Below are 14,621 nucleotides of genomic sequence, written 5' to 3' on the forward strand. Positions count from 1 at the left end.
TGTTATTACGCTTCCGTTTTACCCCACTTTCCCTGAAATCGGTAACTAGTGCTGTAGAAGTCTACTATTGCATAGCAACACAATAGTAATAGCATAGCAAAGCAGATCGGAAGCTATTCAATAATTACAATGCCTTTTTTCCAACGAATCCGGTGTCTACTGTTCGCCGTAACTAGTCACTTGGGCAAAACCGTTTCGTCCTTTTGGGAATCGAACACGGCCGTGTCGAAGGCAGGCCGAGTTACAGAGTAATTACAGCGGAAGTTAGAGCAGTAAGGATGGAACGTGTACGTTGAAACCTCATTTAAAAATCGGCGCTAGTTTCGGAGAGAAGGCTTCAAAAACAATGTATTGCCTAAGATCGACATCCGTGTAATGTAATTTCTGCTGAAATCGTTTGCATATGGTTTCGCGATTGTATCGCGAACGCTAAAATAATCCAGATGCAATCGTGCAATTGTAATTTCTAAACAGGTTTAGCGTGGATAAATCGTTATTATTCCAAGTGATGTAAATTGTTCGAACTAATTCAAGTTAACTGCTTATGCAATGTTTAAACTATTCATTTATTAAAAGTAAGAGAATTGCGCGATACGTATACCTATTTGGTCACTCAAAAACACCTTCACCTCGATACATATGTCAACCTCCCGTTCAGTATGTTAATGCAACTGTAAATCGTTAAGCTTAGGAATTATTTATAATTCCTCAATTGTAATTCTGTTAGGTCGTCCTATTTGACTGAGTACATTTTCAGAATTCAAATCTGTATGGTATTCAACAGAAGTTTTTTTTTATCTCGTATCTTTATTTCTTGCCCCTGAGCCTCTTCAGAGAATTGGCATATTGGCAAAATGGCAGAGGTTATGATGTTCTTTCCGTGTCACAGTACTTTATGGACACTAACTGGCATCGTATACCAAGAATTTTCTTTTAAATATAATTCTAGAGTATGTTTAGCATAATCTTCAAATTTTTCCGAACCAGAATTTAAACATTCCAATATATCATGGAAATGTTCAATTAATTCAACATTAACGCTAGTTATTTCAGCAGATTTTTCGGGGTTTCTAAAAAGTTTACGGGCTGTATTCCTGTCATTACTATTCCTCGTTTCTTGTCCAAGCATATTTATCAGTAAACCCGACTTATCGTGGACGTGTCTACTGTTTTGGACGTGACTGTGCAAAGAAAGAAAGCATAAAATATCATAATTTATCCAAAATCACCTTCTGTATGTTAAATTAATTATGATTTTAGCTTTAAGTACGCAAAGTTGTAACGCGGAAATAAAATGGTATAACGTATTAAATGCATTTAATTAAATTGTTATACGTGTAAGTAAATTACGTGTCCATTATCATATAAGTTTATAACCATTAAAAAATACTTTTTATGCAAATGAAAGTCGTTAATTATATTTCCAAGAACAGAAGATAATTATATCATAAACAAGATGTCCCATAATTATGTTAATACACGGAAAGGACTGATTCCTGAGGTTATTTAAAGTAACTTTTTCCTTAGCGAAAATGCAATCCGCGGATTTGTTTTCGAGTTATTAACGAAAAATAGCGACCAATGAGAGGTGAGATCAACTGAAGTCGAAGCCGAGTTCCGCCCATTGGCTCGGCCGCCCCGCATCAGCTGATCTAGCCTCTCATTGGCCACTGTTTCTCGTTAATAACTCGTAAACAATGCCGCGGATTGTATTTTCGCTAAGAAAAAAGTTACTTCAAATTACCTCAGGAATCACCCATTTCCGAGTATGAACATAATTATGGAACACCCTGTATATGTTGATAGAAACGATAAGCGTATAGTAGTTACAAATAAGCCTCGAGTAATTAATATGCATTTTTCATATAAAAATTCTTACTAATGTATAATGTATTTCCATAAACCGGGATCACTACAAAAATTCGATTTTGTCGGCCTCGACTGCTGATATATTGCACTATCGGGCGTGCATTGCTTCGACGTGTTGCTATACCTGCTCGCAAGTGTTACAGTGATGTGACGAAAGTCGCAAGACGACGTTTATCGAGCACGCGGGAAGGAAAAATTGATTCCTGTTCCAGTTGCTTTGGCAGCGGAATTTGTGCCTCGGCCAAGTAGGTTCCGGGCTCGTGTATAGCCATGCAAGGGGCAAACAACGCGCAAGAATGAGGCTCTCGCGATGGGGGAAGAAAAGACGATCGCCGGGGATGGATGGCGGCAGCGTGAACGGGGAACGATGGCGACTCGAGCGCGGGGGTGAAGGAGGGATTTGTGGAACTCGAGGGGGCTCGGGGATCAGTAGGCTGGTTCGAGGACTGTGGGGGAAGGGGTGACTGTACTTAGTTAACGGACAATGCGGCCCCTAATGAACAGCCATGGGGCGGCCGGCAGAGCAGCTACTGGAGCACGCCATCTAGTCTGAGACAGACAGATTACGTTGCGTAGCGTTATACCGCGTTATCCTCCCCGGCTGTTGCATTCGAGGTTCGCATTGCGTGGCAATTTCGATTACGGCCGGCCGTTTCACCGTTTACGACACAAGTAAACCGTATCGACGTTCCTAAGTACCGTTCAGCGTCCTAAAGCGTGAAAACCCTTCAGCTCCGAGATGGCTGGCCGCGTATTCAGCATTCCGTCTTCCGTGGATGCGCCGATGCCAGTCGCCGATGCTAGTCGTAAATATGTACACGGTAATCGCGAGCGAGCGAGCATATCGCGAAATAATGACGCGTCGTCGGAATCTTGGTGCGGGCTTAAAACGGCGAGCACGCGTGACCGCGGAGCAGAGTTAACGCCGAGGGATGAAAACGGATCCGAAGCTGCCTGTAAATTAGTCGTAACTTCACCGAGCGTGTAACTTTCGGTAACGTCATTGGAAGTTGACGTTAACGAGACGCGGCCGCCGCGTACAGCGCGGCTAACGAGTAAACTCACCGCCACCGCGGAATATTGGCGCGCGTTTGGACGTCTTCGCGGCACGCTTGCCCGCAATCTGTCCGTCCATAAAAGCGGATCGGGAAGAAATAGGTCCTAGTCAGCCAGATAAAAGATAACAGACAGGGGGACCGTCGTTTGTTTGCTGTTTACGACGGTCGCGTAATGGTGTGCCGCGTCGCGCCGAACGCGAATGCAATTAAAACTTTAATTTCACGAAAACCTGTTGTAAAATGGAGCAACATCACTGTCGGTTGTTAAAGCGGACGAGAGAACATCGGTGGCTATGAGAAAGAATCTTTTTCAGTTCTCCTTTTTTTTTTCTTTTCGCCCTTCCCCTCTGTATCTCTTCCTCTCTCTCTCTCTCGCTCGGCCCCCCTCTCGGCCTCCCGTCCTTTCGTTCTCCCTTTTTTAATCGAGTTACCAGAACGAGGGAATATCGCGCGTCCGCGAATGGAAGAAACGAGCCGCGTTACGGCCCCGATTGAGATCCACTGGCCGCTGCGGCGGTTGTAATTGGATTCAATTGTCCCGCGTTAAATCAGTGACTGCACTCTCCTGCCAGTTCTCCATTCTGCGTCTATCCATCCGCTACTCCTACGACACAGCTCATTGAAATGACTCGGCTACAGCGCGCCGCTCGGGGAAACCGAGTCCTTCGCGACATTCGCGGAAGCTTGAAAAGAGCTTCTACCGGGAGTTCCGGCGGCGCATAGAAAAACACCGATTATTCGCAGAAATCTTTGTCTCCCGGGAGCGAGCCACGCCACGCCGCCGGCTACGCAGCCACGGTCCAATTCATCGCCGCGTGTATCATTTCAATTAAAGAAATCGTCCACTTTGCTTCGCGCCGCTCTTCCGACGCCATCTTCGCCGCGCTACGCTCGTGTAATTATTTTTGCGAGCCGGATGCCGTTCCGCGACCATTCTTCTCTGGCCGGCGACGTCCGGGTCCGTTTTGACTCTCGTTTCAAATCTTCGGTTTCCAACAACACTGTTCGACAAAGAAATCCTTTCGCGCATCTGTAACTTTGAGTAAACGTTACTAATGGATCTTCGTGCGATAGTTAACGCGTTGAATGTTGCGTCCCCGTTGTGTCATATGTTGTAATATCTATATATTACAACATAATATATAGATATATTGTCATATCTTGTAACATATAGGTACATACTATTTTTTGGTTGTCACGTTATCCATATGTGAATGACGGTTCATATACTAATTTATTATATCTTCCTAATTTTATTGGGATCCGCAAAGCGTTAGAATGTTATTAAAGTAATTGATGTCGTACAACTGAATTTTGGGATAAATAAAGATATTTTAGTTTCATTACATTATTTGTGCGCGGCAGTCAAAGCATTAAACTGACTTTCATTAGAATTTATCAAAACGGACGAAAGGAGTAAACGTTGAATTATTTTATACAGGTATGACAAAAGTGTGTCGAAAAAGCATAAACACTGAAACCATCGAACTAAGGACACTATCATAATTCTTTCAATACAATTAAATTATGAAGAAAAGGAATGAATGATTCAACTTTCTTTTTTTTTTAAATCGGTACTGAATATTTTTATATTGCACAAAGATCCGCAGTCTAGCAATCACTGTGATAGATTTTAATTCTATAGTTTTGGTCTCATCGAATAAATCACTTCGATGATTTCTTTGGGGTGGTAGTTCCTGCAATCAATATGCTAACAGTAACAGTAATGCAAGTTTAACTTCCTCGATAATATTGTACAGAGGTTCTTGAGCAAAATGACATAATCTAATATTACATTATTAATTATTGCAAACATGTTTAAACAATGGTTAAAATGAAAAAGACGAAATGTGTCAATTTTTGTAGATATATATATATATATCAATTTATTTTAAAAATCAAGTTTGTACAAGAAAATTGAATGACACTGACTGAAAATATGCATATTTTAAGAACAAGACACAGTTTAGAAAGAACGATATGATAATTTCTTAAATTAAGCAAAATAAGGAAAAGTCGAAAGAAGTATGATGTAAAAGAATCGCTGAGGAATATGTAAAAAATGAAATGTCTGGAAAGTGGCTTACTGCCGCGGTAAGCGAGGTTCTTTTCGATAATGCAAAATACATAGCACAGCGGTAATTTGTTGATAATTAGCATTGCTGATCGCCGATCGTGATTGTTTAAACATTAATACAATTAACTTATTAATCTATTTCGATCGTTTCGTTCTATTTACTTTCGAGATCAATGAACGCGGCTATCAATATTTTGAGGTTTCATCTGCGCGGTCTCGATAAACGCTGCGCGTTTAATTATATTACTGCAATTTGGTGATGTTTATCGGTCAATAAATGTTTTTCTTGTCGAACCCGAACGCGATCCGTTTCCGCGTTTTGCCTCTCGCGTTTATCGAATATCATCGGCGAGCGGAATTACATACGTATATACCATACACACATACATACACATGTTCATGCATACACACGCACATATCGTTATATAATATGTACGACGAACAAATTTCACGTGACGTTGGGAACGTGTCCGGGCGCGAAAGAGTATTCTCTTGAACGTATTAAAAGTTCCTCTCTTTCATCTCGATCGATATCATTTGCAATTACATTCGCCGCGGAATCGGTGAATGGGGTGAGGGGGACGGGGTTGCGCGCGACGCTTTCTGATTTTCAGCCTCGAGCGGAACGGAACGCCACTTACCAAATACTCTTTACCCCCTCGCACGCGTATCGATAACACGGCAAGCGGTAATTTTGCTAATGGCATTGCCGCGTCCTTTATATTCTATGCCATTTATGTCCTCCCCGCCTCGCCCCTCTCGCGCCAACCCTCGTGGTTCCGGCACTTCCGGAGACACGGTACGCGATACGTGCGTGGTTTCCGTACACCTTTTGCGTTGTGCTCGCTGCTATAAAAGCGCGAATATTCGATCTGTTTCGTTCTTGAGCGGATCAACGATAATCCCCAATTAATCATCAATTGCAATCAATAATTCGAAAATAATAACCGTCAAAAGAATCTGCTGCTCTCCCTGAGTCAATCGATTTTGCATAACTCAATCGTGCGCCGTTAGTTCTTTGTCAAATTAACCTTTCACAGGTTTGGCTAATTTTTAAGTCACGCGTACTGATTTATCATTGCGTTTTAATTTCATGCTCCGTCGTCTCTCTTTTATCACCAAGATGATTTTCTATTTCTTAACTAATAATATTACTTCACGCGTCAGAGTAAAATGATTTTTGATTTATATAACATCTAGAGGTTGATATTCAGTAGTTTTAAGTTACATTAATTATTTTGAACCCGCACAAACATTTTGGTTTATATTGGAACTTCTTTGTTCTCAACCGTTTTATGTGATTGCTCGCACTTTAAACATATGAAATTTATGATCATTAGATTGTGCATCTTTATGTAAAATTAATATATTCCAAGAAAAATGGTTTCTTTTAATATATGTTTGATATATATTCGATAAGTTGTGAATAGAGTAACAGCAGTATTACATTTGTCTCATGTCTTGAATATTTCATCCATTTTTACTATAAATGCACAAAGTCCGCAGTCTGTTCATCATACAAGACTTAGATTATTAACAGTTTTTTATATATGAAACAATGGCTAATGAAGAAATTATTTTGCGAAGATAAACGTAACAATTTTCAGTGACATCTTCGAGTGTCCTAGTAGGAAAAGAAGATTTATATTTGTGAAACGTATAAAATATGTATAAATGAATAAAATGTATTTTCGATTGGAAATGAAAGACTTTCTCTAGTAATAAGTTTGTTTTCTCCTTTTTTTTACAAACTATTGTAATTTTCTAAAAACTATATAACCTCTTAAGAACGCACAATTTTGCGTTCTCCATTGCTAGCATGTAATTTCGAAGTTCGGCTAAACGAAAATCTGTCGGCAAGTCCGTGAATCGTTGATTCGGTTATTAAGATTTCAGCTTTGATGCCCGTGAAGTTCAGACAGCCGAAATTGGGGCCAGTGATTAATTTCTCGGCCGTGGACGTCGATCGAGCAGCCGGGGTCTCCCGAGTGCAGCAAAAGTGAATTAATAACAAAACGAAGTCGGCCTTTTCGATTTAATCCTTTTACGCGTAACAACTCTGCGTTTCCGTACAGAAGCGAAACGACTTTTCACCGCGAACCAGCCAAGTTTAATGAAAATAGTTCTTTCGTTTTCATCTGCGGATCTCAAGGGGGGCTCGCGCGACTCCGGTAACGAAGATTCTAATTAACCCGTCGGCATATAGTGCGCCGGTAGCCTAACGAAGATTTCGTGCCGTGTCTAATAAATATTAATACTATTCATTTGATACAAGTCGAAGCTGGACATAATTTCGGCGTCGTCGATAAAGAATTTTCGGGGCGAATTTGCATATTGATTTCTTAGCTTGATACGCTATTAACGGCGAGGCGATGTCAGCGAAGGAAACGCAGGAAACGATTCGAAGCTGGTCGCCTGCATTGCGGCCGTAACTTAACTCGACGTCTCGGCGGCTAACGAATATCGTCCGCGAGAGAACTCTCCGCAAAGAATAAACGTGTTTTCGTCGATAATCACGCGTCAACGGTCAACGGAAAGTCGATACTTTCATCCGCACGAAAGTCTATTGTGAGACTGGATGAAGAGAATACATACTGCGTCCCGATGAATCGAGGCGGTCGCGTTTTAAGCCTCTTTCGCGCGTCTACGCATCGACATCGGGAACATAACGAGCATAACGAGCAAACAGGCCGAGCAATCAATTTCCCTCTTCGTTTCTCTTTCTCTCTGCTTTCCGTTCCTTTTCCTCCTTTTTTATTTCCCCTCTATAACCCGCCCGCCTGCTTCTCTCTCCCCCTCGCTCCTTCTCTCTCTCTCTCTCTCTCTCTCTCTCTCTCTCTCTCTCCTCTTTCGAAGTCTAGGTGCACGCTCGACGGTGGCCTAGCTGTTAGTAGTTAAGAGCAATGGTTATAATGAGACCCCATTACGACGCGACTTTTAAAAATCTGTCTCTGACAGCTGGACCACGATGGATTATTCTTTATCCGTGGGCAACAGTTTATTTAAAAGTAACGAGACCGCCGCGGATAATGAGCTGTCCTTCTTTATTTCCATCCCCCGCCGTCTGTCTATGAGCTCCTCGGACTCGCCACCGGAGTGCGCGCCGTCTCCGTCTCTTATATGGCAAGCGTAATTGAAGTTTGTATCCAACGTAATAAATGTCCTCCGCCTTGCACCGTGTGATTAATAAATGCCGAGATTAAAGAATCACGGCCGGGCGAGCGTTGCGGCGACGCTTTCTTCTTCACGGGGCTTTCTCACTTTTCCCGCGGCTATCTTTGAAGGAATCCACTGTTGCACGAGGAACATGACAATCGATCGGTCTTCCCATTCTTCCCGGGAAGTTTTACGGTTTAATAATTGACGGCTGGAGGATAAAAATTCTGCGACTTCCGCGTGCTTATAATCTTTCGTAATAAAGCGTCGCGTTACTTAATAGCACAGGCGTGTACGAATAATGGCGTTGCGAAACGGTGTGTCCAGAATACGGACGAACATATTAGTGGTAGATATTAACCCTTAGCATTCGGACGTTGCCGATACCGCGACACTAAATTATTATTTCTCAATTCCTATAAAATTTCACAGCAGTGTAACGATTTTTATTTCAATTCAATTTTGCGTAGCAAAATCAGAGCTTTTGCAAAATTTCCTTCGAGTTCCATTGAATCAGTGGCAATAATCTGGTAATTATAGTTCATGTAATTACTTTTTGATGTTGAATTTATAAAAATCCCATTTCAATATTATTTAGCAAATAGAAATATTAAAACATTCGGAAGGAATGTGTATAACGATTCGTGATTTTCCGTGAAGTAAACAGTGAATTTATTTTAACAGTGCATATTAAATTAATTTCTAGATTTTATAATACCTTGATAGCCAGGAAGATATTTTCTTGAAAGTTTCAGCATATATAAAAGAGGTGTTATTAACGATTTTTAAACTCCATTTTATTTTCGAGTAAATCAAAATTTTAATGGTTCAAAAATATTTCCATTTTATTCTAGTTCAAATAAATTCTCTATGGATATTAAAATATCTATGAACAATCAGATTCTACTCATTACCTATATATAGCATAAATTTCCTAAATCATGGAATTAAAAACCATTAACACTTTTACTGCCACGTCACCTATAAAAATTAGGTAATTGATGTTATACGAGTTAACGTTTCAATTTTAATTGGATTAAAGGAAATGCCTTAATTTCGAAGTGTTAAACGATATTAATGTAATAGTATTATCGTATTTTCCGACAAATATTGCTGCAAACGTCGAATTTAATTTTCTTCGGAATCATTGAAAGTAACGATGCAATGCAATTAGGTCATCGATTAACACGAAGAATTGCAATATATTGGAGAATTTCAATAATTAAGACGCTTTTATCGCTTCGTTGATAATCTTGAGTTGAAAGGTTGAATCCCGCGTAGATTTTCCTCAGAATTCGCTGGGAGACCGTGTCGAAAGTTCCTGTTACAGGATTACTCGAAATTGTTTAATCTTCGAGAGCTGTACTTATTTCCGATCCCCCACCGGGTTCCGCAATCGGGTTCCGTCGTCGGCTTAATTCTCTTTTAATTATCGGCGTCGAATAATCGTTCATTTAAGGCGCGAAATTAATGGATCCTCCCCCTCCACTCCCCACCGGTTCCCAACGGGCTATATTTATTTTCCCTCGCTTCTTCTTTTACCTTTTTCTACCGGCGTCTTTTTCACGACGTAACGACGGAACCATATGGGGGACGGGGGAATGGGGTGGTTGACTCTATGGAATCTCCATAATATTCTGGCTTACAGAAAATGACAGCTTTTAACGTTGATGCACAGTTTATACCGGGCGTATTATTTTAAGTGGCGCTGTCTGTATAATTCAAGACTCGGGTGCATAGGCAGTGAGAGAGAGAGAGAGAGAGAGAGAGAGAGAGAGCAAGAGAAGCAGCGGCGAAGACCCTGCTGCCGATATCAATTCATAAGAGTGAAAGAGAGACGAAACGAACGCTGTGACGAAGAGGAAGGTGACGGAGGGGTCCGGTGTACCATTGGCGAGGATGAGACAGCGCGGGTAGGAGGTGAGATGAAGCGAGCGAGCGAGTTTGCGGGTGAGGGCAGGGGAAGGTCGACGCGGTAATGGCATCGTCGTGTCGCCAGCTTAAAGCTCCAGTGATTCTCAATCACGCGAATCCATTCTCCGTGTCCATCGCGTTGCCGTCGAACCCGCGGCACGCCGCGCCGCGCCGCGGGTGGAACATCGGCGGCTGCGCTGCGGATACGCTCTCCGGCGATGGCGACGTTTCCGTCGTTGAACAACTGTCAAATAAATAAACCGTACCAACAGGGCCCGGCTTTCGAAATGTTTGAATTGCCGCTACCGAAAGGAGAACGACGAGGCTCGCCCGCGGCTACCTTGTACGCGAGCGTAATGGACACCGTTAAGAAAGAAGGAGAAGAAGGATCGGAGAGAGAAGCCGAGGGACATCGACGGGGAAGAAGAAAAAGATGAAAAAGCAGGCGGGGAAGGGCGACCGCAGAAGGAAACCAGCTGTGGTCGCCTCTAATCTTCGCAGAGGCTCGACCCCACCGAATTAATACGGGGAGCCCGAAGAAAAGATAAACATTCCTGTGAATACTCCGGGGAATACGCGCGAGAGAGGTGCGCACATGCGGGCAGCAACCGTGGCAACACCATGTGCCTGGCAAGATGTTTTGACCGAGGAGGATCCCGTCGTCAGGGATGTCGTTTCTGTTTAATTGTTCGCTCTTTCCCCTTCGTATTCTCCTTCTTGGTTCTCGGACGGCTCGCCGTTGAAACGAGACAGAAACGCGACACCGAAGTCGGAACGAAAACGTCACGGTCGCGGGGAAGCAGACCTGCGAAGAATAACCGTAATTTTAAAGTACCCATCGATTCGTCAGGGCAACGCGTCGTTCATATTCTGGCCGGGTGGCCCCGATCCCCGATCGAGCCCGCGCTAAATTCCGATACCGTTGAATCGCCTTTGGAAAAATCCATCTTCGCTACGGCAATAGGCGGATTTAACGATATAAGTAACTCGACGGGAATTTAAGGGACGATTGGGGTGGCTGGCTGCGCGTCGTTGGTGGTTAAGGCTGCCGGGTGGGAGCGGTAAGGGACGGATAGGGGAGATCGGGAAGGAATCAGGGGTAAGAGAGACACGGACCGGAGTGGGGACGGACGAAAGAAGATGGAAACAGGGAGCAACGTCGGGAGGGTGCGGTGGGGGGAAGCGAGAGCCGATAGACGTAGGCGCCGGCCAAGTTGCGCCGCTGATTGCACCACAAAGGGTGCAATTATGCGGCCCTCCAGCAATCACCGCGCATTCTGCCCGCCATTTGACCCCTCGGCACCCCTCGACGGCCTCCCCCTACCTCGGAAACCTCGCCGCGCTGTGCTACGAGGCACCAGCGCCCCGGGTACATAGGCACACTACATACTGGTAGAGCACGACAGACATATCACCGCTCCGGGCCACTGTCGCGTTTTATTTAAATGCGCCTCCTCGACGAGCCGACACCCTGAATGCCCCACGGAGCCCGTGCAATTTAACCCGGTATCGCGAGAAAAAATCTGTTAATGAACGATTGTCGGCTACTGGGATTCGGATGAAAATATTCCGAAAATTGGACGCCTTTCTTTCCTCCTTTCTTTCGCGCCCGTTCGCCGTCCCACCCTGCCTCGCTCCGCCCCTCGGCACGTCGGTCCCCAACGACGAATTCGCGCGCTGATCAAACGTTTATTCGCCGTCTTCGTTCCCCTGGATCCCCCGGATCCGTCCCCTATCGTCCTGTGAATTATGATGGAATAACGGGTAATTTCTGATCGCCCCTCTTTTTCCCAGAAACGGGATCGGCCGTTCATATACTGCCTCCCACGGCCGTCATTGTTATTCTGAATTAACTTAACGAGGCACTAATGTCTTGTCCGCGGCAGACGCGTGACCCGATTACGTCAATTCTAGAAACGTGTGCTGCTAAATCAAACGGACGGCTTTCGTAATTTTTCAATGCGGAAATCTTGCATCAATGTTTCTTGAAAGATAGCCAAACTGTCAGTCTTTCGTCTATCGATCTACGATCAATTAACTATACATAGGGCAGGTCAGGGTTGAAAGCAACATTGTAAAATTTAATATATGTATATACGACTGTAAGTTTTTTCCTGTGTATTTTGCTAAACTACCATTCCAACACGTACATTGTTATTTTACATTGTTATGTTACTGTGATTATATCGTATATATTTAATTTTCTTCATATTTTGTTTAAATGCAGCATTTTTTACAAAATATGTAATTTCAGAAATTAGATGTCATTAAGAAATAGCAACATCTTGCCTTTTGACGAGTATATTCGTCAAAAAACAGTTCACTGATTAATATAATATATGCAGGGTGTTCCAGGTTTTTTCTGTCAAATGGTAGCAGCATATTCTACGAGCGAAGATGAGGAAAAAATGGCATACAATCATAGGCTCAAAGATGCTTTATTAAAAAAATTATGAGGAACATGCGAAATAACAGCGGACTGATTGAAAATATTTATTTGCACATGTCAACTCCATTTCGAAGCGACGCCCGTTTTCGAAAATGCAGCATCGACATCTATGAAAAATTGAACGAATTAGTAAACATTGCTTGCATAAGTAAATTCAGATAAGAGAAATATCACTAATATACATATGTGTTTCTACGTTGAACGAAAACCAGTCCGTCGTTATATATCCTATGTATGTATGACACTTTTTTTTCTTCGCTCGTAAAATATGCTACTACCGTTTGCTCGAAAAAATCTGGGACACCCTGCATATAAATCTAAATAACTTTTCAACATCTTAACACTAGATTGCCAGAGTGAGTCAATTTGACTTATTTACGATTTTATTGATCTTTTTAAAACATACGTTAGCCATAATTCTCTTAAAAACCAATATATGTTTAAAAATATATATATAATATAACAACGACTATACAAAGACTATTGCGTTTTTTATATATATATATTTTTTTAAACATATATTGGTAAATATTATAATATTTATATTTAATATTATAATATTTAATATATAATAATATTTAGATATTATAATATTTTTAATATTATATTTTATTTAATATTATATTATTTTAATATTATTATCTAATATATATACAATATATAATTCTATTGGAAACTAATATATGTTTTAAAAAAATTATTTATAAACTTAAATAATTTTTTGTTAAACAATAATTGGCTTTTAGTAGAATTATGATTTACATATATCTCAAATAACCAACATATGTTTAAAAAAAAATTATTTATATTTTTCTACATATATATAGCAATAAAATCATAAATGAGTCAAATTAACTCGCTCTGGCAATCTAGCGTTAACCCCCTGCCTTACCATTTTTTTTGTTCACTTGCAACGATAAGCACTTTGTTGATTCTAATAATTTCTCAAATGAAAAAGAAATTATATCGAAATTATGCCAAACAACTAAGATCACATTTCGGCTAAAAACCTTTCGTTGTAAACGCAATAGTCTTTGTATAGTCGTTGTTCAAAGTAAAATTGTTATTTTCGCTGCCAACAATGCATATAATTCCCCACTGCTGGAAGAGCTTGTCGCTCTCCCATATTTCTGTTTACAGAACGGAACTAAAATCAGCGTTTGTATCGGTGCAAGAAGATAGCAAGCAAACCAGTCGCGTGGGTCTGATTCGATGCTGGTTAATGACGATCCGTATTCTGTCCGAAGGTTTTCATTATCTTTTTCGAGTCCGGCCCCCGGCGTCTGTCTCGGCGAGGTCTGCGCGGTACGTAGACGCGAACCACACGAACATAATTTTAGGCTTTTTGCCTATTACTCGAGAGCACTCACGATGTACCGATTATGGGGAAAGAGAATGAGGCGTAGGACGAAAAAAGCGACGGCGTGGCGCGGCGCGGCGCGGCGGAGCGAAGAGGCGAGAAGACGAGCGAGCTCGTAGCAAGAAGAAGGACAGGGTGATCCCGGCGAGTCGACGAAGGAGGTACGGCGGAAGAAACGTTCCAGATGTGTTCCCAGCTTCTGAGCAAGTTCAGAGTCAAGTTGCCAGACCTCGCCCCCTCAGCCGTGGCTTGTAGGCAGGAAGTGCCGCATTAAAGCCGCTAATCTGCCTGCTTTCATAGCTCTCTCCGTCGCAGTTCGCTCTACGGTCCGCTCTTTCCTCCGCTTTTGTGCCCGCTCCTACCTCCCTCGTAACCCGTGTGTTTATGCCTGTTAGTTAAGGAAACGAACGAACAAGCGAAAGAACGAACAGCCGAACGATCGATACGCGGTGTCAGCGTTCGGATCCCCGACGACTTATTACACGGTCGCGCGACAAGAAAAATGCTCCGTCTACGGAAAAACTCCGATCCCGTCGTATTAACGATTATCGATTTCACGGATCGTTTGCCGACGCTTTTCTTTCGAACGAACTCGCCGGCCACACCTCCGCCACCCACTGTCGGCCATTAACATGTTCACCGCCACTGTCACACACGGATGATGGCAATTATCTAGTCGGATTTGACCCGTGGCTCACACACATTTTCTCTTTCAGGTGGTACACAATTTTATTTGTT

The 14,621-nt window shown here is 42.4% G+C and overlaps 1 protein-coding gene across 1 annotated transcript in view; it reads left to right on the forward strand.

Annotated features, from left to right (window-relative positions):
* LOC117227244 (LIM domain only protein 3) overlaps nt 1-14,621 on the forward strand; it is a 126,978-nt gene that overhangs the window by 37,182 nt on the left and 75,175 nt on the right. The gene's annotated exons all lie outside the window — the stretch shown is intronic.

This window comes from Megalopta genalis, chromosome 3, assembly GCF_051020955.1.
Source record: "Megalopta genalis isolate 19385.01 chromosome 3, iyMegGena1_principal, whole genome shotgun sequence".
Classification (NCBI taxonomy): domain Eukaryota; kingdom Metazoa; phylum Arthropoda; class Insecta; order Hymenoptera; family Halictidae; genus Megalopta; species Megalopta genalis.